Consider the following 22,299-nt stretch of genomic DNA (forward strand, 5'->3'; position numbering starts at 1 on the left):
CTAAGCTTTTCCTCTGAAGTTCGTAGTACCCTTCCTCCCTTGCTGATGTCCATGGCAGCTGAGATGACTCGGCAGCCTCCTTGGACACAGCTAGCAACTTGCAGGCTAAGGAACTTGTACTGGACAGTTGTGTGCCATTTAATTGTAGCACTTGTTGGGCTTGTACAAAGATCTGTTTTATAATCAGCTTGACTTCATTTGTTTTTGTTGGGGTTTTTTGTTTGTTTGTTTCTTTATTTTAAAAAGAAAAAAAAAAGCATTTGCACCCTGTGAACAAAAGCCTGGGGAAAAGCTCTGAGTTTTGGACCAATCACTTTTCCTGTGACAGCGGGGCGCAGACCACTCTGGATCATCCTTGGCCTCCCTTCTGCGTCAGTAGCCCTTTTGCTCTTTGTCCGGAGATTTGTTTGGATGCTAGTTTTCAGTTGTTGCTAGCACTGGGAAGCATGAGGAGACAAAGGTACATCCTAGCAGCTGCCTTCTCTCGCTGTACTTTTGTTTGAGACACTCGATTGGAGGAAGCTGATCTGCACTCAGTTGTAGTTTCATGCTAGGTTACTGTGGCAGATGATTTAAGGTCCATGTGCCGTGGAAGGAGGAAAGTAAAACTAAAGACATTTCCCAGAACTACAGTCTTTTACGCACTGGCATTACAGGAGGTGTCCTTGCAGTGTTAAAATATCCAAGTCTGCCCGTGAGTCAGAACTCGGGTGAATAGTAAATGCTTAACTATGGGCGAATATTTGGGCCAGGGGTGTCAGAACTGATACTGTAGCACAAGGCCCCGCTTCCCTGCAGAGGCAGGGGCTGGCAGTCTGTGCCCAGGATACCAAATGAGACAAAAGGTACATTCCAAAATAGGCAGCAGGGAGAATGTGAAATGCCAGGTGAAGTCCGGATGATCTTGGCATGCGTCCAGGGCGGGAAGTCAGCCTGGTTCACCGATGTGATCCTTGCCCCAGTGCTCCTGAAGATAACACGGTTTTGACATCAGCATTTAGAGTTTATGGCTCGTCATTCCTCACCAACTGAGAGAGTTCTTCTGTAGCAACTCCTACTACCACCCACTGAAGCTGTCTGTCAAGCAATGTGCAACTTCTAGTAGCTCTAAAACAACAACAAAAATAAACCACTCTGAGAAGCCCCAGTGTTGAAATCTGTCATGCCAAAGCCATATGTCACTGGTATGCCGCACGCACATGCTACTCTGCCAGCAAATGCTGTTCCTCCCACCCCAAGGCTGCCATGCGACTCATTATTTGAATAACCATTTTACATTGCTGTACCCAAGCAAACATAAAGGGAAACATCTTAATTTCTTGTAATACTTGTTTGTCATCGGTTATGAGCATGAATAAGTGGGTGTGTTACACTACTAAGAGAGAGCAGCTACCCTGCAGCGTTACAAGTGCTTCTCTGTTGCCCTAAAAATGCCAACGCCGTTGTTACTTTTGTAGTATGTGGTGCTTTCCACCCAGTCTCTTGGGTATTCTGCTCATCACAGGAAACGTCTGAAAATGCTGTGTATTCACTGACAAATACTTGTGGTTTGGTTTAGAGGCTGAGCCAACTGCTTCTAAAAATAAATTACTTTCTTCCAAGGAAAGAGAGCTAGAGCGGCCGCTCTTTCCTTCTCAGAAGCTCCTCCACCCTTCCACGCGGCCTGCAGTCATTCTAACCTCTCCTTTCTTGTTTAGGTGCGGCGTGTGGGCAGCTTTATATTGTTTGGGTAATGCAGTGAATGCTCATTTACTTCATGCGGGCTGTTTGCCTGTGTACATGGGTTTTTCAAACTCAGCATATACAAAGCTGTTTGAGGCAGTAACATCAGAGCCATGAAAGCCTCCGCAGAGGAAAATGTAGAAGAGGAACCTACTGCAAGCAATTTTCAGATACAGTGATGCATTGCCTGACACCAGCAAGCTTTCTGAATAAAAGGGGCTGGGTTTATTTTGGACTTGAAAGGTATAGGTATACAAAGTCATTTCCTAGGCGGTGGTTTCATAAGGAATTAACTGCTGCTGGTGATGGTTGCTCATGTACGCGCTGTGATGACTGAGCCAGTTTTCCCAATGTAAATTCACAGATAAGATGTTCTGTTCTCTATTGTCTACCTATTCTAGACACATTACTTTGGAGTCCAGCCCTTTTGGGTTGTATCCAGTTCCTCACACTATTCCAAAGGTCATTAAGAGATTATCAGCTCTGAATTACTGTGGGGCAAGAGCAGTTGCACAGGCATAGATTCAGTTTTACACCATGGTGCTACAAGCTTTACTCCAACTAAATAGTCTGTCAAAACCACGCTAGTGAATAAATGAGATTTTCCAAGTTAGATGATAGGTTTGTCCACGAGCACAGGGAGATTACAGCATGCAGTTTCCCTCTCAGTGACAATTTAAAAGGCCACAATCACCCCAAGTTGTGCCACCACGGGACCCATTGTGGGCATTCAGAGCTTCAAGGTTGGAACCAGCTCTAAGAGTACGCTCCTCACCATTCAGTTCGGACAAAATTTCCATTAACTTTGTCCACTGCTGGTGAGGGACGGTCATTCCTGATGGTTTGGGAGCAATTTAAATAGAGAGCTATTCCAAGTAAGGCTGTGTTGGCACATGGATGGCTGATCGCCTTGGGTCTCTGGCCGTGGGCAGAAGTGAGCCCATGAAGGCTGCCCTGGCTGATGCAGCCAGACAACGCTCTCAATGGGGCCCAGCCTACCCGACCCAGCATCAGAGGGTGGAGAGCTGTGGTCCCCTGCCTCTCCCAGACTCCGGGAGCTCACCCTCTCTTCACTGCTGAACGATGTACCTCGAGGCTTTTGGCTGCCGTACTGTTATGTGTGATCAGGGACTTGTGTCGCAAATGGTTTTTCTGCTTGTTACGCAGAGGAACCACACAAGTTCCCAGCAGCAGAGGGCGGCAATAAAACCTCCAGAGAGCATGGGTTTGTGCCTTACGGAATACTGACAGACTTCTGCACGTGTCCATTCAGTTTGTTTACGTTATATTGTTGTTCAAATACAAACATCTGAAGAAGCTGTTCACTCTGTCCTCCTTCCCTCCCTGTGGCTCAACGCACTGGCTTTCATGTGATTAGAACTTTCTGATGCCACAGATGGAGCACAAGATATTGACAACTCTCTGGCTTCTCTCGCTGGGCTACAGAAGATGCGGTGGCTGGCAGCTGCAGCCACCGCTGCTCCATTTGTTTCTGACTGATCTTTTCAGAATAACCTGACCATAGGCTGTGGACTTTTTGCTTGGATAGGTTACAGAGGAAAGCGTCACCTGTATCAGACTATAGTGGAAACAGGTTTTGTTCCCTAAGTTCTTGGATGTTTTGGTTTTTCTTTTTTCCCAGATGTCAGTTACAACTCTCGATGCATCCAGATGAATTCCTGTTTGGACTAACTGCGATGAGCTGGGGTTGTTTCATTCACGTGTAACTGCTGAAATGCAGGCCTCCTTCTTGCTCTCTGGGCATTCGAAAGAAACGTTAAGAAACTTGCCCGCGTCTTGGCGTGGATCGCTGGGGCCACCGGCACCTGTAACGATCGTCCGTGGTTTGTCGCACATCTGGCGTTTGCTGACTCTCACAGTTCTAAGTCCGTCAGAACGTGACATTGTGAGGCGTTTCGGCTTTTTCTCTTCGTCTTACTCAGCCAAAAACAGCAGAGGGCCGGTGCTCACCTGCCGCGCAGGCTAGCCTGGCCCTCCGCCCCGGCCCCTCCTGGTCCCGTCTGCCGGGCCGGGCCCCGCCGCCGCCGCCGCCGCCGCCCTCTCAGGGACTCCCCTCCCGGCGGCTCCTCGCAGGGCGCGGTTACATAACACCGCCCGAGGGGCCGGGCCGGGCCGTGGCGGCCGGGGCGGGCCCTCCGCGCAGCCCCCGCAGTGGCGGTGCCAGGGCCGGTGCCGGGCGGCCCCGCCGAGGGCGGGTGAGCGCCCGAGCGAGCTGAGCGGCCGCAGTGCAGCGGGGCGGGGGGGGGGAAGGCCCCGCGCCCGCTTGGGCTGCTCCGCGGGGGAAACGGCGGCGGCGGCGGCGGGTGCCGCGGCGGTGAGTGGGGAGCCGGCCGGCGGGAAGGGGCCTGCGGCGCTGCCGGTGGCGCTGCTCGGGGCCTGTTGCCGGTGCTCGGGGAGCTGCGGTGGCGGGGGGAATAACGGTGAGGCGGCGGCGCTCTGGGACTGTGCCCTCCGGTCCCGTCCCGTTGGGGAGGGCGGGCGGCGCAGCGCGGGAGAGGCTCCGCCGGCCTCACTGACGGCCCGCCCGGCGCCCAGACCCGCCTCCCGGCGCTCGGCGCTGCCCCCCAGCCGCGGCCCGCGCCCCTCCGCCTCCGGGACCGGCGGGGCGGGGTGAAGCGCTGCGGGCCGGCCGCCGCGCGCCGCGCGGGTAAGGGCTGCAACGGGCGCAGCTCGAGCGGAGGCGGGAGCGGAGGCAGGGCTCGTCCGTGGCGAGGTGGGTCCCTCGTGCTGCCGGAGCTGCCGCTGCGCTCCCGGTGGAGGGACCGTGACGGAGCGGCGGCAGTTGCAGCTGAGGCAGTTGCCTCCCGAAATCGTGTGGGCCAAACGGGTAAAAGCTTTTACTTCACTTCTCTTTTAAAAATCGCGTCCGTGAATGAGTACCAGCCGGGTGGAAGCGTTCAGCCGCACGCTGCAGCTTTTCCTTCCACGGTGTCAGGCTCTCGCCAAAGCCGGTTGCTCAGCGTTACTGTCAAATTTCTTCCCTCGGTCCCCGCTGCCAGGACTCCGCTGCGGTTTGCAGGCTCCCTTTTTCTGCTCTCCTTCCCCGCCTCTCTCCCCTTCAAATACATCCTAGCTCCTCTCCGATTCCCCTTACGCAGGTCTGACCTTGTCTTCCTTTTTTTTCCTAAAGCGTTACAAGGGTTCCCAGTTTTTCCATGATAAGAGCCACGACTCTCGTTTTCAGAGTCTGTGCAACTTTGTGTGTAAACACCCCCACCCCAACGTGTGGGAAGGCTTCAGTTTCTCACACGCTTGCTTCTGCCATCTCTTCCATTCCCAAATCCTTACTGGTTTGACCCACGTGAATTTAGGTCTTTGTCCAGGAAAACTTTATTCCTAGAAATAGCTCTACTCCAGTAGGTTAAGAGACTGAAATCTACAGGGATTACGGATGTATATGACGATTAATTGTGAAAAACATGGTTGCAAGACACTGCTTTCTTTTGCAAGTTCATCAGAGCAGGACGCCTGCCTTCTCCTTTGCCTTAAATCTAAGCCTGGCTATCTTAAATCATTAATGAAAAACAAGATCACTGTGCTGCTCTTACCAGCTGCTACTTTTGGATGTTACTTTTAAGGTCTTGGCATGCTGCATGCCGTTTGAAAATCTTTGTATGCAGTGGTTGTTTTCTGGGGAAAGAATTTTAAAAATGAAGCAAAACTTTAAAAGCTGATTGGTTGCCTTTAAGTGTTTTCCTTCTTTTTTTTCTGAGAGTGTCTCAAATCTGTGGGTTGTTGAAACGCACATCAGCTTGGTACAGTCTCTGTGGTTGCCAAGTGTGTGAGCCAGCTGGACCTTAAGGAAATGTAACTCACTGCAATCAGTCCTGTGGCGACTTTTATTTCAACGAGAAGCAAACATCTTTTGGTGAGTCACAGGAACATTGTTCCCTACAAACTAGCTGTCCGGAAGTGGAGCCTGACAAAGCCGATGGGCTCTCTATGAAAACAGTTTTCCCCTACACCCAGTGCTGTTTTCAAGTTCTTCATGAATCATCAGATCCAGAGTCCTCTCAGATTCCCAAGGAAGGCAGAGTTAGCCGCAATTCAGAGTGCAGCACTGTGGTGCTTGCCTCTCTTCTTGTATTGCTTCTTCTGGTAGTTCTAGTTCTTTCCTTTGGCCATATATTTCACTGCTCCTCCTTTCCCTCCCGTCCTGGTCAAGATTTTGAAGAGTGTCTTGCGTAAGCCATTTCTCTGTGTCCCTCCAGTTATCTGTGGCTCCCAAATCATCTTGAGAACCTCTGTGTACACTTGTGGATGCTCAGCCTCAGCGTGTGGCTGTACCTGTGTCCATGTGACTTTGAAGAGCAATGCCACTGCCTGAGGGGATGCTCTAAACCTAGTACCTGCATTGTAGCTTCAAAAAAGATGATTACCCTTCATCTTTTGGCGTAGCTTCTGTTGGAAACAAGGTTTGTGCTATCCTTTAATATGCCAATGCACATGCATCTTGGTATTTGTCCTTTCAATTGTATTTTATTTCCATTTCCCAGTTTCAGCCAAGTGTGACATAAGGAGAACAGCTCCAAGGTAATTAAGTTTTTGCAGATTTGGTAGAAACAGACCAACAGGGAAAAGCAAGTCTAGAATCGGATACTTGCCAGTTTTCCCCTGTTTGTAGCTTAGTGACTGCGTGATACATTCATATGTGACTGCTGCCATTTGGCAATAAGATATTTGGTGTAAATGAAGTTGTAACTAGAAAAGAAGAATATTTTTCTGGGTGAATGCCCCTGAACTGGCATCTCCCTCAAAACTTCAAAGAAGCTAAATAACTCTGGTTTGATACATTGCATCTTGAACATGGAAACAGAAAATCTTAGTTCAGTGTAACCATTTAAACAACCCAGTCACACAGTTCTGTAGCTGTGATTTCCTGAGCTGTGCTGGTCACAAAGTGCTTTGTTTTTACGTCTCTGCATCTCCAAGGCACGGCCCCTGTCTTTGTTCTGCCAGGCACACATTTGCGCAAGTACAGAAGGGCTATGATCTCAACGAGTGTCTTTAGATCTATTTTATTTTGACAAAGTTGGCCAGCGGTTTCCAGACTTGAATGACTTGAATGCCATCACATAAGCATAATTCCCTTGAAACGAAGCAACAGTGATGATCGCTCATCCTGACTCAGAATAATGTATTCCTTGATACAGCTGGTAGGGCACATCCCAGGTCGTTTGTAGCAATGACAAGGTATTGGATTTTTGTTTTGTTGTAACTGTTAGTCCTTGTCAGGGTTTTGCGGCACAGCTATGACCCGTCCTGGCAAATTTGTTCTACCGTGTACTCAGGTGCGATGATGTCCTTAGAAAGGGTCCCTGTACAACTACCTTGTACACGTCCACTTAGGGATCGTGGGCTGAGAGTGAATCCTGGCAATTCAGCCACGCGAAAGGAAAAACCCACATGGTAACAGGAAACGTTCTTGAGCTCCAGGACTGTTAACAGAAAGAGTAGCTGGCAAGGGCATGTTTTACTTGGTGCAGTTGTATGGAGACAAAGGTATTCAGGCACCCGAGATGAACAGGGATAAACACCAGGTTCCTAAAAGCCTCTTTGAGTCTGGCTAAAAACCTCCCCTCTCTCTTTGGAGTGTAGGCAGTGAAATACTTTCATTCTCCAAGGAAAACCTCTCTTAAGGTAATGCTTACTGACGGTCAGTAATGTCTCAGCTTTCCCAGGCTTCATTTGACAGCAGTTCTGTGAAATTTAAAAGTGCAAAGCAAGTATTCAGGATCTTTCTTGATCTTGCAGATCTGCTCTGCAAACAACTGAGTGGTAAGATTTGTGCCTTTAATATTGGTTAAAGAAAAGTACTCTGAAGTGACACGAGAAGAACTGAAAAGTATTTAAAACTCGGTTTTTAAACTTAAAAACTCAGCCTGATATTGATTAGTGATAGACCTCAAACTACATATCCTTGAATTTTGCTGAAGTTTTGGTCTGAAATGTAATTCCATTGCCTGTAGCTGATATTGGCGTTTGCATTTAGGAAGGCAGAATTTTCTTATAGCAGTTCTTCCATGACCAGCTACAGTATTGCCAGCATCAGCTTAAATACAGTTTTGTTCTTTTGTTTGAAAATGTACTTTTCTTGTTCTCTAGTGTTTGCCTGCTTAGGGCATAACAGACAGAGTTTTAAAGAAACAGAGTCTTTTTAAGTGAAAGTGGAGATCCTTACGTAAGGATCAGACTCGTCTCCAGAGCTGGAGCTTTGAGTCAGTCCTGACCTTGCATGAGAGCTGATGACTCTGCAACATCCTGACTTGCGACTGGATGGAGCCAGGGCAAGCAGTAAACGTGCTGTCTGTTAGGCATGGCTGTTGGATTCACTGCTTTATGGGCTCCAAGCAGCGTGAACTGTTGCTTATCATGATATGTCTCTGTATTGCTGAGAAACTGAATCACAGGATGGAGCTGCCTGTATTACCAAACAAATGGCTCAGGGAGTTGTGAGCCCTGGGATACTTAACTTCAGCTATCTGATGTGGCCCCACCTCAATGTTGCGAGAAAGATGGTAGATCAGAAGGGGAAGAGCATTCTCACTGGCACCTATGTCAGGTTAATAAGCAATTTTTTATGTCTCTGTCTGTCTGTGCACACAGCTTAATTGTATTCCAAGGAAAAATGCATGGATTTGAAAGATGATGTGGACCATTTGTTTCCCTTTGGCAGAACTGACTTTTCATGTCTCTGTTGGTACAAGCATTTTTTCTATGTTACACCTAAACAGAAGACATGGGCTTGATATGAAGCCCTTTCTATCAAGGGATTTCAAGGGAATTTCTGCTTTGACTGTAACAGGCTGAGGATTAAGTGACAATCTCGGCCTTGGGATCTCACTGGACAGAAGCATGAAATCATGTACTGGAAGAAATGGAAGGAGATAGCAAGAAACAAGGAGAAGCACGAGACTGTAATTCGCTTGGAATTCAGTATCAAGCTGTGGCTTGCTTGTTTTGTTGTTGGTTAGTGCTTGTTTAGTGGTATTAAAAGGTGAAATAACTGCTGTTACAGTTGTGCTATGCAGAAAGCCTTTTCAGAAATGTGACAGTAATTCTTGGGAGCAAAGGATGAATGGGAGACCTGTGTGGGTTAGCTTGTGCTGGGGGACTTACCGTTACACCTAGTAGATACAGTGCCTGTATCAGCAGTGAATCCTGGAAACACAGTAGGTAAGGCTACGTGCTGCTCCCCTCGCAGTTGATGATGATGATAACAACAATAATAGAACAGAATATTTCAGTTGGAAGGGACCTACAAGGATCATCTAGTCAAACTGCCTGACCACTTTGGGTCTGACCAAAAGCCACAGCATATTGTTAAGGGCATTGTTCAAATGGCTCTTAAACACTGACAGGCTTGGGAAGCCTGTTCCAGTGTTCGACCACCTTCTCAGCAAATAAATGCTTCCTAATGTCCAATCTAAACCTCCCCTGGCGCAGCCTTGAACCATTCCCAAGCTTCCTATCGCTGGGTACCAGGGAGAAGAGATCAGCTCCTCCGTCCCCACTTCCCCTCCTCAGGAAGCTGTAGAGAGCAATGAGGTCGCCCCTCAGCCTCCTTTTCCCCAAACTAGACAAACCCAGAGACCTCAGCTGCTCCTCAGAGGACATGCCTTCTAGCCCTGTCGCCAGCTTTGTTGCCCTTCTCTGGACACATCTGAGTACCTTCACGTCCTTAAATTGTGGGGTCCAGAACTGCACATAGTACTCAAGGTGAGGCTGCACCAATACTAAATACAGCAGGATAATAAAAAACACTAAATACAGCAGGATAATAAGAAAATCCCATTAGTTTTAGTAGAAGAGCAGTCAGACCCACAAAAACTTTGACGCAGGTGGATATTACTGTATCTGTGGGATAGCTGAGCAAAGTGAGGCACATGATGCTGTGGTGTTTGTCCAGGTGATGCAGGAAGTCATTGGCAGAGTCAGCAACAGTGACAGAAGTCTGACCAGTAGCCCAACGAGCAGACTTCCTCTTCCAGGCATGTTCCTGCCACTGTTGGAGAGCAACAGCACCTTGTAACCTCTTTCAGTGTTGTTCCTTGTGGGACTAAATATCAGAATATTCAGGAAGTTGTTATCTTTGATGGAGTGAAAGATGTTCTTCAAAGCTCCTTGTAAATACTTCATTTTCAAGAATGAGTGCACCTGTAAGTATTGTTTTGATCCAGGCTGGTGTATATAACCAGAGTTCTCATGAACTCTCCTGAAACTGCATAGTTCTGCTGAGTAAAAGTATGATCAGCACAGCCTAGTCCATGACTCCTAAACAAGATGCAAGTTGAGTGCGTATTGTGGAGCACGTTGTCATCCTTCTCTTCATACTTTAGACTGATTCAGAAGAGCTGGGTTCTCTTCCAGTCCAGCTCTATGATGTTGAGAAAGCATTTAAAATGGGACCAGTGATGCTGGGTGCTTCATACATTGTTGAGTCTGGCACCGTCTGTCAGAGGCTACGCTTGAGAGATAAATGCTGCTCAGAGTGTCAGTGTCTCCATCTGTGAGACAAGGACACTCGCATCTCATCTCACAGGGTACCCTTGATGTGTGTGGTAACTGTGACAGGTACTAGGTTGGAGGGTGTCATGGGTGAGACAGAGTAAACCACCCATAGTGGATCTGGATACTTGGGTTTCTTTAAAAACAAACAAGATTGGAGCTTTTACCTTACAAGATTGTCTCATGCACTGACTCACCTACTCACTCAGCTGGACTGACACAACAGCAATAAAAAATTAAGCTGTGAAACAAGTGTAGGGCTTAGTTTTGGCTGTGTTTGCTGTTAGTGATATGTGATGTAAAGCACTGCATGCTTGTCTTTTGTTTTCCTGCCAGTATAATGAGGCAATCGTAGCAGAAAAACACATGCTGCCTCCGATTGAGGAGTAGTTTAAGAGATGTAACAGCTGGTCTTTATCCAGGCTTTGTACCTCGTTGTCAGTACAGCCTGAAGAAGTTCAGGGAAGCTGAAGGTGGAAAGCGTAGAGACGTCCCTGCTGTGTTTTCAAGTCAGTTAGTTGGGAAGACAGAAGGTCACGTGAGGAAACATGCCCACGCCTTAAAGAATCTGTGAGTAAAAGAAACCAGTCTTTGGAGCTGTCAGTTCTTCCCCAGGCTGTGCATTTCCTTTAACTTAGGTGACTGATTTTTCTTAACGCAGAAGTCTCTTTGCGTGAACGCTCTTGAGTCTCCGTGAGAACGTGGTAGTGGTGACATGAATGGCAGATGACGGTGGTTGACACACATGATGTTTCTTACCCAAGTCAGCAGAAATGGTCTGAGGCTGCAGTGGGTTAAGCACAGGCTTTGTGTGAAGTATGTAGCTAATAACGCTAGCTCAGTAAACACCAGAAGAGCGCTTGGGTTAATATAGATCTCCAGATAAAGAGAGCACCCCAGGAAAAATTTTCTTGTTGCCTTGTCTTTTAAGTCCACAGGAGTCAGGGTAGAAATCTTGGCTCTGTGACAATATTGCCCTTGGCTTCACCAAAGCCTGGGATTTTCCCCTTGTATTCTCAGATTATAGACCCGCCAACTCCATTAGTTGTTCTGTCAGAGGGTGCATGCTTCTGGTGTGAGACACCAATCTAAAGAAAATGTCTTCCATCTAAAAGAAAGGAAAAAAGTTCAACCTTCTCTGTTTTGGAGGTTTGGGTTTTTTTTAATATGCAAGCTTCAGCTTCCTGTGTTGTAGAACTTTTCCTTTTCTCCTCATGTCCTTGTTCCCTAGTTATGACTTTTGTTTGTTTGTTTATTTCTTCAAGACATTCTCAGCATAGAATTAATTTCTTTACCCAGATTTTCTCCAATCCAACCGCAGGCATGACGGCTTCTCCTCTGAAGCACTTCAACTGCAAGGCAATGCCATTGGCACTAAGCTCTTGGTCCAGAACTAAAGGGCCTTGTTAAAAAATATGGCCCCGTTATGGAGATCCTCACAGTTATTGCTCCCTACCATGAGAGAAGCTCATGGCTAAGTGCAGAATCAATGAATTCATAATTAGGGAGACAGAGAAGAAGGAAGAAAGAGAATGATGGTTAAGCAGTGATATGAGGTGAGGGAGCAGGAGCATGTCCCTGGCATTGCCTGGCAGCTGCCTGCACCCTGGTTGTGTGAGGCAGTGATAGCTGTGCCACCTCCAGCTGTCCAGAGCATGGCTAGCTTTCACAGCCTAGACCAGCAGCCTAGACCTCGCTGCCCACATCCCCGCTTTGCCTGCAACACCGTGTACCTTCTCCAGTGCTGCAGAAGACCGGCAGGAACACCTGTCCATTTGCAGACACTCCCTCGGTGGCATCCCTTGTCATGGTGCTTGGGGCCGGGCTGCCAGCAACCCCAGAGATATTCTTGCCTTCAGCACTACTTGATTTCTCGACTCAGCTGTTTGCTTCTCCGGCTGTCGTGTATCCTGAGAATACGTAAGGATGGAGGAGAGCTGGTAGTGTCTGGTCTGCAGAGCGAAGAAGCATTTGCTGTCTGATGTAACAGCTGAATGCATTTATAAAAAACATTTTTGTAAGTAACTAGATGAACACATTTAATCCCAGTACTTTAAGTGTCACAGCCTTTTTTTTTTTTTTTTTCAGCTCTGCTAGTGTTGAATAGTTGTAGTTAGTCAGCACTGAGGAATTTACCTGGATGTTAACAGGCTGCTTTGGTGCTGCACATGTAATTGTTTTCCTTGTGCGCTTCCTGTGTCATCTACACTCTGTGAAGCGCCTTGAGGTTATTGCTACTAGGAGATTATACCTTAGTTTGGGGATTTGCAAATAGATGGGTTTTTTTCAGTTAAGCAACTATACTGGCAGCTAACCTACATCTTGGTTCTTTTAGTCTTGCTCAAATCAGATTGGACATTTTTCGGGGTTTGGTTTTGTGTGTGGGTTGGGTTTTTTTTTATTTTTTTTTTTAATACTAACTAGTAAAGTCAAAATACTTCTTTTTTTTCCTTCTTCTTAAATGGGACAGAGTATAATGACTGCCTCAGCCTAAACTTTCAGATGCTCAGCTTGCAGGTGGGACAGCTGAATCATTAGGCTGTGCCTAATGATAAGGTTCTGCATAATGATTCATTATTTACACAGAGTGAAATTGTACCAAGAACTTGATGCCCATCAGTGCCGCCCCGCCAGTACCTCCAGGCCCAGTACTTAGGACAACCTGAATGCTTGGTAGGGGTGTGCCTTTTCTGAAAAGTCCTTTCACAGCATTTCCAAACTAGATTCTTTGGGGAGCAGCAATTGTATGTAGAATCTCTTTATACCAATGCTATTCTAATTCAGAATTAAAATATAGTTAGAAATATGATCCTTCCTAGCAGATGGAAATTTTGATTCCCATACATCCCCGTGCTACATTTAATTTGTTTCTGAGAGAGCAGCTTCCACCTCTGGTCAGTGTATGATACCAACCTCCACTAATGCTGGGTAGACCTTCAGCTGAGCACTCTCATTCTTTTTTCTCCCAGTCTGGTCTTCACATGTAATCCTTCCCAAAGCCACATCATGACCATCTCTCAAATTCCTCCTTAAAACTCTTTTGCTGTGATGTTTCCAGCTCTGGAGCCCCCAGCATAAGAAGGACATGGCCCTGTTGGAAGGAGTCCAGAGGAGGGCCACAAAGATAATCAGAGAGCTGGAGCACCTCTACTGTGAGTACAGGCTGAGAGAGCTGGGGTTGTTCAGCCTGGAGAAGAGGAGGCTCCAGGGAGACCTGATAGTGCCCTTCCAGTACCTCAAGGGGGCCTACAGGAAAGATGAGGAGAAACTCTTTAGCAGGGCCTGTTGTGATAGGACAAGGGGTAATGGTTTTAAAATAGAGGGGGGGAGATTCAGGCTGGACATAAGGAAGAATTTTTTTACAATGAGGGTGATGAAACACTGGCACAGGTTGCCCAGAGAGGTGGTGGATGCCCCATCCCTGGAAACATTCAAGGCCAGGTTGGATGGGGCTCTGAGCAACCTGATCTGGTTGGGGATGTCCCTGCTTCTTGGAGGGGCGTTGGACTAGATGACCTTTAAAGGATCCTTCCAACCCAAACCATTCTATGATTCTACGTCTATGGAAATTTGACAGTGGTCTGGCAGCTGCTGCTCTGCCTGTGGCTTTTCACGCTGACTAATACTGCCTCGTTGCTCCTGTGTGTCCCACCTCTGTCTGTCTCCATTCTCTTCTGCCTCAGCAGCAACCTCAGCGAATTGGGGATGCCACCACTGCTCTCCATGTGCTAGCAACAGCATGGTGGAGTGCTGTTCACAGCTGGGACCTGAGCCTCTGCAGAGCAGTAAGAATATGTAACAAAGTTGTAATGGTGGTCTTGGAAGAAAAATGTTTATACTGCTGCTCTGTTTCCTACCTGAAGAGTTTCTTAGCTCTTTGTCAGAGCTCAGGCAATGCTTTATAGTTTATAACTCTTGTAACCCTACTGGGGTGATAACTTTTGTCTCTTAAACAGTTAGCGGTCTGGTACATCGCTGGCTGTTCAAAACTGCAGATGATTAGTGGGCAATGAGGCCAGTCTGTCCAGAGTATCCCTTAAGTACAGCAGGTTAACCAGTGGGGCAACATAGTCCTTTAGCTCCATGAGCTGCACTGGGTTTGCAGAAATAGGTTTCCTTTGCAGTGCCTGTCCGTGCTTTCCCCATGCTGTTCTCCTGCGTTGCCTGATTCTGCCCCTGAAATGGGTGGAAAGTTCATAGTTTTAACCACATTTGTATATGTAACTCATAATTTGGAAGTAGAATTTGAACTTTTGTCCTTAATTTTTGTTTTCACTGATTTCTTCTTTCTTACGTTTATTGTAATGCTAGAAATACTGCTCAGTGTAGCACAAGTTATGATATACAACAATTGTAAAACTAGAGAGGTTTGTTGGCCATAGGGACTTCCTTTGGATTTACACTAGCCTGAGTGTAAGTGGGATCTGGTTTGGTCCTGGAGTATATTAATTCGATTTACACCATTAGGATTATGCAACTGGCAGTGGGTGGGTAGACCAAACCAGTGGGTTTCATTGAATGTCTAACAGCAGACGTATCCAGAGGAATCATAATTAATTAAGGGAAAATGCTGCTTTATATTTTCCTATAGTTTGGGGGAATCAGGAATGGAGACTTTGTCATGTGCTCCATCACAGGAGCCAGCTAATGCCTGCAGAATGTATTCCATGCAGCCAAATCGTGCAGCAGTGGTATTACCCAAAACTATCGGCTAACTTCTTCTTCACGTTGCTCGATTGTAACTGAGAGCAGAATCTGGATTAGTGTGTCAGTCTGTGAAGGGAATCTCCTGCTAGGGAACTGAGAGTGAAAAAGAAGTAAGAGATAAAGTGGGTAGAAAGGAAAATTATAATTACGTTAGAGGTTGAGCTAATGATTTCTAAAATCTCAGCTCTGACATGGACCTGACTACACTTTTGCGTCTTGCTGGTTTTTATGCTGCATATCCTGGACTAATTCCTGATCAGCAAACATCTGTCAGGTATAATAATTTCAAGCATTAATCCTTACAGGAATTAACCAGCTTGTTAGCTGATGACCTGAACTAGATAGTTTCTGAGGATTATTGCTATTTAAATCTTACCTGTCTTTCAAACAGTGGCAGCATGCTGCGCTGGTTTTCCTTTAGTTTTCTTTTTTCTTCTGATTCGATATATCTTTAGACTGTCACCCCCTCTTTCACTCCTACCAGAGAGGAAATCCTGTGCTGCCTCCGACTCGAGTAAGGAGGAAGCTGCCGGTTTCTCTTCGCGCCAGACTTGCTCGTGCTGCCAGCCGTGCCGAGCCGCCGTCGTAACGCCCAGCAGAGGCCAGGCTGGATTGCGCTTGCCGTGCTGGAAACCCGTCAGGGAACTTTGAAATTGCCACAGACTTTTACCTGCCTTTTTCAGGATTTTGGTAAGATTTTTGCAAGGTTTTTTACTTCTATTTCATAAGGAAGTGAGATGGTCATGACTTCATGGCATGTCTGTATCTTTTGGCTCCTAATAACTTTAGAACTAAGTTTCCACTTTCCATTAAATTTGCTAGGGAGAGTGAAGTGTCAAAGATACTAAGTTACTTGAAATTTCAAGGATTTGATTTATAATGAAAAGCTGATAGAAATAAGTGGCCTGCTAGGGGAGAGCAATGACCGAGGGCTCCTACAGCACCCAGGTGGTTGCTGATGACATGTACAAACGCCAGCCCTTTCACGCGTTTGTTTCCAGAGAAAGCCCAAGCCTCGCCTCCTGCTTGGGGCCGATGCCGCAGGATGCTGTCAGAGAGGGTGGGAGGACCTGAGGACGAGGGCCCTGTGCAACAAAATAAGGCCCGATAAACTCTTTTGTGAGCAGCAGGCCAGGATGGGCAACTCCAATATTACACCTTGTAGAAGAATTATATACTACTTGGGTCATAAGAATCTATGTCTTTATACCTTTTCCTTATTTCAGGTGTCTGAGAATTGTTAGTGCTGTGACACATTTGTTGGGAAACGTTTGTCAAATACGCCAGCCTGTGTGTGCACATCCTCAGCTGATATAAACCCCTATTTCTCTGGATGTACCTCTGTGTGGGATTTTAAAAGTTGCTGAGGAGAAGTAGGCCCTGAGCTCCCACTGGGGTCTAAACAGAGCTGAGCTGCCTCATCTTTTCAGATGTTTGCAGGAAAAAAAATAGCTTTGGTTTCTTACAGTGTTCCATTTCTAAAAGGTAATTAAAAGGGGATGATGAGAGTGAGAAGAATAAGCATCAGCTTTACTCTCGCTGCTCCGCACAGTAATTATCTGTGATCACAGCTTTAAATAACTCCCTGGTGCTCCTCACTGGAGGTGGACTGCTGACAAGCATGGCTTACTGCTGGGTCCTGCTGCCACTTTACTCTTGGTTTTGGTTTTGATTAATCTCAGTAGGAGGAGGTTCAGATCCCCTTTGGGTTTATAAACCATAGGACTCCAGTCCTCAGTCAGGCTAAGAAGACGCCTCAAAAGGCAGCACTGGTTCATCTTGCAGGCGTTCTTCATCTCTGTTGTGAAATCCTGGGCTACGCAGAGCACTGGAGTTGTGGAGATGCTGGTCTCTTTACAGAAGTGAAAGCGTGCTGGACTCCAGCGGCTGCTAGGAGGGGTCTTTGCAATTGAAAGCAGAAATGCGATCTTGCTCCTTAACCCACAGCGCCTGGCAAGGACACACAGTGGGAGGGTGATGAAGATGTGGAAACTGCAATAGCTGAGGCAAAAATGAGTCACGAGGAAGCAGCCTGTTTTATTTAATTCCAGAAATGTTCTCAACCACTCAAAGTTAATTTAGATCCACCATTTTGCTGTGGTCTACTTTGTTTCTGAGCTTGGGGATGAGGTTGCTGGCAGTTCCAGTAATGTTTTTTGTTTGGGATGCTGGCAGGCTGTGTTTGCCCATGAGTTTATCTGAACATAAACCAGTGCCATTTTGCAACATAAAGCGTGGCATTATCAGTAAATATTCCTGTAAACTACGTCCAGCGTGCTGGCTGTTGAAGTCTAGCTTTACTTACCCTGCTGTATTTTTTTGACAGCATTTCAAGGGTTTAGCTCTTGCAGTGGTCATGGTTCTCTTTCTTTACATAAACATATCTTCCTGTTCCATACAAATTAAAGTCTACTATTTTTTTCCATAATCATGTGCTTTGATCCTGTGAAAATCACTCATTTATTTTAATCAAAAAATTCAGTGTGTAAAATTAGTATTGTGCTACTTGCTATGTTTTTGTTTTTTTTTTTAAATTGCAATGAGGCTCACTTTTTCCTTATAGATATCTCATCAGCTTCATCCTAGTGATAATGTTTGGAAAGACGTATCTGAAAAATCTTATGTTTTGGAGAATTAGTCCTTCAGCTGTTCTTCTAGAGAGGACAAAAGATATTGTGCCCTTAGAGTATACTTGTTAAGTATTCACAAGTGATTATTTCTAACAAATATTTCTAGTAAATACCTCATTCAGAAGGTTTATTAGTTTAAAAGGTGTGTGCTTAGTGCTCCCAGGTCGCACACAATTTCTCCCTCAGAGGCAGAGACATGTGACTCATGGTCTAACAAAATTTTAACACAGGTTTTGTAAGGAGAAAAAAAAATGGACATGCAAAAACTCCTAGATCCAAATGTAGAAACAGTTATGTGGCAGATGTAAGGATGCAGACCTGTAGACAGATTGACATCTCGTAGCCCTGAGCATGCACGTTATGATTGTCAGCCTCTTCAGGACATGGGATTCCTGCAGAAGGCAAGTTGTCCTGCCTCTGGCATGGATCCTTGCCTAGAAGGGCTCCCCTCTCGCACCGACTCTCCAGGGACTCGCAGAGCTCAAGGTGTCCCACAGATAGCCTGAGAGCTGGTGCAATGAATCCTCTCTCCTGATGTGAGACACACGTCTGAGTCCCAGCATGTTTGTAGGCCCTGTGCTGAGCATGACTGGAGGATCTCCTCCTAAGTATCTCTGGCTTCAAGGGGTGAGCAGAGAACACAAGTGGTGGAACCACCACAGTTTGCGCAGAGCACTGAAAATGCAGCTGCAGCCTCTAATGGTCCTTTCTTCCATCCACCACTCCCTGTCAAAGTACACACTGATGCCTTGCTTTCATTGCTGGAGCCCTTCTGACACATCCTCTGTAATCTCTTCAGGACAGAGGGATTTATACTTGTAACTGGTTTGGCTGATGCCAAACCAAAATTAAGCAGTGCAGCTGGGGTATTGAGAGGCAGATACCACAGAGGTTTGTTAGGCAGTGTATCAGTGCTCCGACTGGCACCCAGTACTCAGGAATCGTACAGGCTGTGGAGGGCAAGTGGGAGATAATTAAATACATAAATTCTAGCCTCCAGAGACCGTGAGACTAAGGTTGTTGGCTTGCAGTGCTATTTCATTGGCTGACTGATGGTAAAACTCTGAGGCAGCCAAGCAAAGCTGAAACTGAGCCTCCTTCAGCAGCCAGGTGTGAGTTCACAAGATGTTGATTGCTGGTAAGCCCACAGGTACCCTTCAGGGGCAATCTCCAGAGCAGATAGCCTGGATCTGAAGGATGCAAAGAGCAGAGGTTTTAACCTGTGATTTCCCAGAGTGAAGAGTCATCTCTGAACAGTAACTAGAAAAAGCAAGAACTGTGAAGTCACTAAACAGAGATTTGTGTCTTTTGAGAGACACTTAAAGGGACTGAAAATCACTCTCTGCATTGTTTGTTAACTGAGTGATCAATTTGGTTCTTGTCTTGTCAATTATTATTTCCTTATTGCCTAGAGACAAGAGACAAAGTGCCTTTGAACCTGAGGTGTTACCTGTAAGGGGAGAGAGATAGCCATATTCCCTAGGGGGGCTGTGTGAATAAATGCTCTCAAGATTGTTTAATACCTCAGTAATGTGGGAATAGAAGATCAAAACCTAAACCAGACAGATATCTAATGCAGATATTCTGTCTCCCTGCTGGTAAAAGGAATTCTAGACCAGCACGAAATCCTACATTTTACTTATGTAGTTGAATCATGGTAGACCAGCCTGTCTCCTAGGGTGACCTGGGAATGCAGAAGCGTGCACGTGTGGATTGTATGCAGTGGGGAGCGATTTGTCATCAAGACTCCTCACCTACACTGTTTCCTTCCAAACTACTTGTTGATGGAAATAATAAAACTAAAAATACTGTGTTCAGATCTACTGATGGTCATTCTTGATACTAAAAGGGAAGAGAGCCCCAAGACCCAGCTCTGCTTTACTTGGACATGATGATTCCATTCAGATATGGAGCTATTTTAAAATTCTATCTTTTTTTTTTTTTTAGGAAATGGCTTTTTAGACCTGGGAATTATTTATTTTCCACAGCAGCTTTCTTATAAAGCAAGAAGATAAACCATTTGCAGTGGCTCTTACCAAAGTCTGAAATTAATCTTTACACGAATGGTTGAGAAAAATCAGGCTTTTCCAGAGTTAGCCTATGCAGAACATGTCTGATAAGCAATTTTTTTTCTCTCTGCTTTTCAGTTTTTTGTACCAAATAGATAGAAAATTGTCAGGTGGGACCATGTTGTGGCAGAATGGCTTGCACTAGCCATAGGCTTCCTATGGATGGTTTTGTAAGGGAAATGGTCATGATACGCATTAGTGCTGTGTGTACTGATGATGTTAGCATGCCTTGGCTGAAGGGGATGCTTGTCATTAGGATATGGATGTGAGTATTCCAAAAAGCTATTTATTCTCTAGCTCATTAATGAGGGCAAACAAACACTAACTGTCCTAACTATGCACTGCAGATAACACGGGAAAAGGCTGTGTTGGAAGATGGCCACGGGGATAGCATTAATGTTTGGAGCCTCTAAAAGCTTATGCTGGAAGTCACTACACCTTTTATTTGCAACCTTGAGGGCTTCTGCACCTACTCAGGGAGTTTACCTCAGCTCTACATGGATGCGGCTACAGTCGAGGCTTTCAGTCCCTCGTCTGGCAATGCGTCAGCTACTGGTAACATGATTCAAAATAGCTCCTCCTGGAGCAGACCAGGAATCTTCAGCTTTGGAAAGACAGCGGTCAGTGCTTCGCCTCTTTGGGATCTGTGCCAATGGCTGCCCCTCTGCTCCAGCCTGAAGCGGAGTGGTCAGAGCTCTCCAGCTCTGCTCCTTTTCAGAGCTCTTTTTACAGTATCCAGGGCAGTGGAAAAGTTATTAAATTATCCCAGGAACCAAACACTTCCCAGAACCACAGTTGCTTCCACAATCATGCATTTGTACAAATTTTGACACAGTCCAGTGGTTTTGTTTTTTTTTTTAAATTTTTTTTTAACGTGCAATCCCAGAACAAAATGGAAAGGGTTATGAAAAGTTTGAAGGATTTCAATAATTGGAAAATGGTCTCCCTGATGGTGAGTGATTCAAATTTCCTGGAGAATTTTTGTAGTTGTATTTTTGTAAGAACTAAGTTCTGGAAACTAGTCAGGTAGAACATGAATATAAGAATCCAAGACATATTGAAACCATTTAAAAGCCTACGTTCTATAAATGTAGCGTTTAAAAGAATGTGTGAAATGAGAGTGGTTGTGAGAAATCGTTTTAAGAAGGCATGACTTGGTAGAGAGAAAATAGTACGTTTGGAAACATTGCAAAATACTGGGATAATCCTAACAAAAAGACACTGCACTTGCCAAATAACTATAAAAGCTCTCAGTACTGCATTGCAAATACGAAATAAGTAAATCTCGCAATACCGTAGTGAGGATTATTAGATGCTCTAGAAGGATTGCTGAAGTAGGTGTACTTAAGGAAGAAGTCCTCAGAGAAATTTGGCCCCATGATCCCGTGGAGGATGACCTGTGCCTTTCAGTGTGTCAGGGTCTGTTGTGGAGATCAGGCATCTCCACATCCCCAAATGGCACTGCTACCATGTAGTGGCTCCAAAAGCTATAACGCAGGGTGGTCAGCTGTGTTGGTTTCGTTTAGTGAGGGGAGGCTGGAAGTTTCCCCTTTGTCCAGTGGACTCAGCTGGGCCTAGGGCAGACCCACTGCTGGCCAAGGCCAAGCCAATTGGTAGCAGAATGTTCCCTGATAATGCCTCTGCGATAACCTATTTAAGAAGGGAAAAGCAGAAAAAAAAAGAGAGGAGATGTGAAGAAGCTGAGCAGGGGCAGAGAGGGGGAGGCACAAGCCTTGTAGGCCTTGCAGGCCTCACCCTCTGGCCTTTCGCCGGGTGGCCATCTGGGCCCGACTCTGCTCAGCCCAGCTGCAAGAAGTGGAAAGGAGATGAGATGTGAATGGGATGTAAAAAGATCCTGAGAGGCGTCTGCCAGCCTATTGTGAAGAATTTTTCTTGTGAGAGGAAGGGCTGCAGACGCCAAGGTCAGTGAAGAAGGAGAGGGAAGATTATTGCTGCTCCTGGCCAAGATGCCCTTGTAGCCCGTGGTGCAGCCCATGGTGGAGCAGGCTCTCTCCCTGCAGCCCATGGAGGCCCACGGAGGAGCAGAGATCCACCTGTAGCCTGTGGAGGACCCCACCCTGGGCAAGGGGATGCCTGAAGGAGGCTGTGGCCCATGGAGGGCCCATGCTGGGGCAGCTGTTCTGGAGGGACTGCACCCTGTGGAAAACAGACTCGTGTCAGAGCAGTTTTACGAAGGACTGTAGCCCATGGGAGGGACCCCACAATAGAGCAGAGGAGGAATGTGAGTTCTTTCCCCGAGGAGGAAGGAGCAGCGTAAAGCGACGTGTGATAAACTGACCATAACACCCATTCTCTATTGCCCCCTGTGCCGCTCAGGCGGGGAAGGAGGCAGAGATAATTGACATTAAGTGTAAGCCCAGGAAGATGGAGGGGTGTGGGGAAGTTGTCTTGTTCTCTTCCACCTTATTCTGCTTTGGTTTTAATAATCAATAAATAGTTTTCCCCATGTCGAGTCTGTTTTACCCGTAACGGCAACTGTAAGAGTCTCTCCCTGTCCTTGTAGAATAATAGAATCGTTAGGGTTGGATGGGACCTTTAAAGGTCATCTAGTCCAACCCCCCTGCAAGGAGCAGGCACATCTTCAACCAGATTAGGTCTCTCAGAGCATCACCCAACCTGGC

At 46.3% G+C, this 22,299-nt stretch overlaps 1 protein-coding gene across 7 annotated transcripts in view; it reads left to right on the forward strand.

Moving 5' to 3' along the window:
- Positions 1–247: 247 nt before the first annotated feature.
- The window catches only part of LOC104475670 (nesprin-3), a 63,301-nt gene continuing 41,249 nt past the window's right edge, over positions 248–22,299 (forward strand). Inside the window, exons 1-2 of one of the 7 annotated variants that reach the window (XM_086748602.1) lie at positions 4,442–4,570; positions 15,443–15,648. The gene's annotated coding sequence lies outside the window, so the exon portion shown is untranslated. Of the gene's footprint in view, positions 4,058–4,350; positions 4,571–5,957; positions 6,159–12,694; positions 12,769–13,824; positions 15,649–22,299 lie in introns of those variants that run through there. The other 6 variants (XM_086748603.1, XM_086748605.1, XM_086748607.1 and 3 more) reach the window with 6 other exon arrangements.

The sequence above is a fragment of the Chlamydotis macqueenii genome, chromosome 5 (genome assembly GCF_036417535.1).
Source record: "Chlamydotis macqueenii isolate bChlMac1 chromosome 5, bChlMac1.mat, whole genome shotgun sequence".
Lineage (NCBI taxonomy): Eukaryota > Metazoa > Chordata > Aves > Otidiformes > Otididae > Chlamydotis > Chlamydotis macqueenii.